General features: G+C 38.5%; 1 long non-coding RNA gene and 1 pseudogene across 1 annotated transcript; one reads left to right on the top strand and one right to left on the bottom strand.

Annotated features, from left to right (window-relative positions):
• Positions 1-236: 236 nt before the first annotated feature.
• On the top strand, positions 237-5,067 carry LOC108896727 (biliverdin reductase A-like; annotated as a pseudogene).
• LOC108896726 (uncharacterized) lies at positions 2,153-2,907 on the bottom strand. The gene is made up of 3 exons (XR_001963156.2): positions 2,856-2,907; positions 2,666-2,745; positions 2,153-2,513 (listed from the first exon to the last, which is right to left on the bottom strand). It is a non-coding gene; the product is annotated as an uncharacterized LOC108896726 (long non-coding RNA).
• Positions 5,068-5,301: the final 234 nt, after the last annotated feature.

Genomic DNA, 5,301 nt, shown 5'->3' with positions numbered 1-5,301 from the left:
CTGGGAGCATGAGATCCATGTAGGCAGTTCTAGGAGTTTAGTATGGGGCAGTTGCTGTGCAGGTAAGCTGGTGTAAACTGTAACTGGATTGAGGAGTGAATAATACAGAATGCATTCAGAAAGTATTCAGACCCCTTCACACACCTGTGTTGCAGCCTAAAAATAAATATTTCCTTTTTTTTTGTTCAGTGACCAGCTCAAGGAAGAGTCCTGCTTTTTGTCAAACCTCTCCAATAATGGAGGCCACTGTGTGCCACTGAACTATCAGTGCCTTCCCCAGATCTGTGCCTCAACACATGGCTTTTCTCTGATATGCATCTGATATGCTCTGACAGGTGTGTGCCTCTCCAAATAATGTCAAATCAATTGAGTGTAACACAGGTGGACTCAAGTCAAGGTGTAGAGACATCTCAAAGATTATCAAGAGAAATAGGAGGACCCTGAGCTAAATGTCACAGTAAAGGATCTGAATATTTATGTCAATGTGATGTTACACTTTTTATTTTTCAACAAATCAAAAATTTCTGAAATTCTGTTTTCTTTGTCATTATAACATAACAAAAAGTTATAAAAAAGTAAGAGGTCTGAATACTTTCTGGATGCGCTGTATATATATAGGCATGGTATATTGAACAAAAGCCCCTGAATATTTCTGAAAGTGAAAAATATCTGTTGATAAGAAAAAAACATGAACCACAAGCACATGACACATTCAGATACCCTCCCAGTTCCACCCAAACTGAGCTTATGCTTTGACCTGAAGTGCTGACTTTGAGTCTTGTGATTTGGGTATAGCCCTACTGCATTAGTTTTAGCTAAGTGGACCTAATAAAGTAAGTATGCATTTCAGTTTTTAGAGTTACAGTTTATATAGTCTAAAAAAAATAGTGCATTAAATTAGACACACTACTCATATAGTCTAAAAAAAATAGTGCATTAAATTAGACACATTACTCTTACTGATGCCTATTTTATCAGTGTGACTCTTTTGTGTAAACCAGTGTACAGTACCTATGGCCAGACATTTTCTGGCTTTTTTTAGCTTGAGATGTGTTGTTGGTTTCCAGTGCAGCATCACACCACTAAATGTCTTTTTCAAAATGGAACTATAAAGCACATAAAGTTTGTGAAATTGGAGCAGCGGTTTCAAAGTGCATAGTCACACTTAAAAATACTGTTAGATATTGTCCACTATATCTATATCTATATCCGTATCTATATTATCTTAGAAGGTGACCACGTGTTTGATCAAAACAGTGTTCTCATCAGGATGTTTTTGTCAACAGGGAGGAGCCTGGACACTCAGCACGGGAGTGAGTCAGATCTCAGTGGAAGAGGCTGGTGAGCAGAGAAGACATTCATGTAGCATTCATCTGCACTGATAATATCTCACATGAGGACAGTGTCAGGTAATGTGTGCAACAAGCAACTACAAGTCTCTGCATTTGATGTGTCGCAAATAAGTATATGCAGTGAATTAAACACTAAATGAACAAAATAACTCATGAACTAGCAAGCTATTTTCATAGCCACGCTCACCCACCCTGCGTTGGAAGTCATCACAATGATCCATAGAATAACCATCTATAGTTAAATACCACAATACTGGCCATACACGCGGTGAAAAGTAGATTATAAAACAGAGTAAATAGGGGGGTTTAAATGGGGTACATTTTTCTGAAGTTATATTTCTGGAATTGTTTTCAAAGTTTCAAAGTTATATTTGACTGTTTTACATATAAAAATTTTTACACAAAAATTTGAGATTAAGCCAAACATGTTTGAGCCTTAGTCAGACCCAGACTCAGCTGAGGGACAAAAATCAGCGCCCAGCAGACGTATCAGAATGATAAGTGTAGTTAGCATCTTTTAGTTGTTTATGTTTGTTAGCTTGCAGTGGCTGACACAGCTCCTCTCTCTCGGTCCTGTACTGATAAATCTGCTTTGCACTGGAGCTTACAGGTTTCTGTCGCCTCACCCTGCAAGTTGATGAGATTTGGTCCTTTGGTATGTGACTTTATGAAACCCTGGCTGTCTGAATCCATGTTTTTGAGACTGTTATTGGTACAGTGCAGTTCCAAGTTGGAAATACCCAGCCATGAGGTTAACTGCTAATTTCACTCATGATATGTTTTGTATCTTTAAAAAACACCTTGTGGTCTTATCGACAAGGTGAAAAACTTGATTTTCAATGGAGATCTTTGATCTATCTAATGATGTCTGATTGTATATGATGTGCTTTTGTTATGTTTCGTTGTTTGTTCTTCTTTCTCTCTGTTGTATTCAGGTCTTTCTTAGCAAAGAGATCTTGATCTTACTGAGATTATGGGATGATAGGAACCCACTGTACACTACGTGCTCAGCACCAAACAGCAGAGACTAGCTGGTGAACGCAGTGGAGCATTTATTGTAGCGGCCCACTTGGAATAACCAAACAAATGCAGAGAGCTTCGACTGGTGCAACTTTACTTCTCTCCTCTTTTTCTTCTCCTCTCATTCTGACACCGTGAAAACTATATGAACAGAAATATAAATACCACAGTACATATTATTTACACACAAATAATGTACAGAAACATGTTTACATTTTTAAACTTAACACAAATTATGTTTTAAATGAAATGAACAACTTGTTTAACAATGAACACCATTAATCTTCCCATACCTCCTTCTGCTTCCAAGGGCGCTAAGTTTGTGTTCAGCCTGCTAGCAGCCTATCTTCACACACACGTCGCACTGACATTCCTTACGTGACATGCAAACAACACAAAAACATGAAGCGAACCACAATAAAAATTCCCTTCATAAATTTCTACACAGAATATAACAAGTAAATAATTTGTTTACATATTTACCAACAGAAACAACGGGAGCGGGCAGTCTAGCGGCAGCAACGACAGGAAGTAGACGAAGAAGAAGAGCAGTGCTCTTCAAAATAAAGGCACAAAAATAAAATGACAGAACTGCTTCCTTTACTACAAACACAATTTGCTGTCATTTACATTTATAGCAGCTGAAGAGCCAGATATGTTCTCAGGAGCTGGAGGAGATCAAATCAGAGCTCAGATGAGAGTGGCAGGTGGTCAGAAAAACAACTCTAAATGAATGCTCATGTTGCTGTGAATCTGCTGCTGGACCTGTATGCAAATGTTTACTCTAACTTGAGTCAGTGTCAAGAAAAAAGGATGGTGGAAGATGTATGAAACATCTTCTCTCACTGCAAGCTAAATTTGAATCAAAAAACAACACACAGTTTCTAGTCAGACTTCTTGTTGCCCTGTTTTGACCAAGAAAACCCCTCCTTTCTCATCAGAACTTTTCTGCAGGCAGGGAAACATGTCTGTGTGGAGTATCCCATGACCGTGAGCTACAAGGCAGCTGTGGAGCTGTGGGATATTGCCAAGGAAAAAGGTGACACTAATGGATAATAATGTGTAAACATGTATGTTCCATGTGCAGGTCAGGAGGCACAGGTCAGAGAAATGTTTCATTCAGACCTACCTCTCCTTGGAAACAGAAGTTCATTTCAGATATTCATTTCAGATACAGTATCACCATCTGTCATATTGATTATGTTTTGAGGGTAGTGAACTACATCTTCCACTGTGAGTAAAGATTCATTGCTCTTGATTGCACTTCATAAGCAACTAAATGACTTTGTGTGTGTGTGTGTGTGTCAGGAGTGATTCTCCATGAGGAACACATAGAGCTGTTGACAGAAGACTACAAAGTACTGAGAGAGAGGTTCAGGGAAAAATCCTGCAGGAGGGCACTCTTCATTTTACAGGTAAGAGACAGGAGTGTGTGTGTGTGTGTGTGTGTGTGTGTGTCTCTGTGGTTATTTTGATACTTCTGTGAATTTCAACCAAAACATCTCATCTCAGTTTTAAAATTAATATTGGAAGTATGTTTCTGGTTTTATGTGTGTATAAAGGTACAGTCACATTAACACCAGCCAGATGTGGAAGGTTGTTCTTAGAGACAGCTAAAAGAACCACATTTGATTTTTAGAAGCTAAATGGAAATGAAGTAATAATGTGTGTATATTTGAATTTGTTAAAGGTGGAGCCTTGAAGCCTGGGTTTGGTTTCCCAGCGTTCAGTGGTATTGCTCGCCTCACCTGGTTGGTTGAGTTGTTTGGTGAGCTGTCAGTAACTGCAGCAAGCATGGAGGAAAACTCTGGTAACTACAGCAAGATGACTGCAAAGCTGCTCACCTCTGACAACAGGTGAGACAGAATATAAAGTCTGCATGTGTGTCTACTACAGAGATAAGGAATAAATACTCTCAAAAATAAAAAAAAAATCAAGAGACTAAACTCAGATTTTTCTGACTTTGCTAACATGTCTGTGTCCTTCTGAAGGTGTAAGTCTTTAAGACAAACATATAGTATATATATATTGTATAGAATTTTTAAAAGGCTTCATGATTTTCTAAAAGCTGGCCACTGTAGTTAACAAATATTACTCAAACAGGAGGAAACAGTACATTTGTTGGAGCCTGTCTTCAGCAGCACATTATCCCACATTTAGTGCTCTAGTTATGTTACAGTATAAAACTGCAGATATGGTTTTCATGTAGATAGTGTTTGGAAATAATGCTGCTGTGGACTAACTGCAACAACTCATGTTTTGAATAGAGTTGTGTTTTGTCCAGGAATGAAGAATCATTTAAGCATTCATTTCATCTGTGTCCTTCTAGACCTCTGACGTGGATCGAGGAACGGGACCGGGCCTTCCCAGGGCCAAGAACATCAACTTTCAGTTTGAGTCCTGCACTCTGACCCAAATCCCTCCTGCACCCAGAGGAGCTGTTGGTCTCTTCATGCAGGACCTGATCCACTTTTCTGCCAAGCTGATGGGCCAAGTGAGTCCTGAGGAGCTACAGAGAGAGAAAATCAGGATCTTACACTGCCTGGAGCTCGCGGAGAAGATACAGCAACTTTGCCAAAATTAAGTGGACACTCAATTTTATGATAACCATAAATCTTGTTCTTATTCAAACATGAAATTGTATAAATTAATTATCACCATGCCGTTAAGGTTTTGTATGTGAGTTGTAAGAACTTTGCATATAGAGATTATTACTGTTTAAAGCTGAGTCAATGAACTGAATAACACATAGTAAATAATCAGCACATGTTTAGACATGGGTGCCTGAATGTAAAAAGTGCAAAATATCAAAATATCATATATCATGTAGAGCACTTCTCCAGCCTCATATTACCTTCATCAGACAGACTGCCTTATTTTTTCTCAATAAGCGTTGCTTGTACATTAAAACAAAAAAACTACTTGGCAA

Source organism: Lates calcarifer, unplaced genomic scaffold (genome assembly GCF_001640805.2).
Source record: "Lates calcarifer isolate ASB-BC8 unplaced genomic scaffold, TLL_Latcal_v3 _unitig_4148_quiver_3739, whole genome shotgun sequence".
NCBI lineage: Eukaryota > Metazoa > Chordata > Actinopteri > Centropomidae > Lates > Lates calcarifer.
This window is presented reverse-complemented; position numbering and strand designations above follow the sequence as displayed.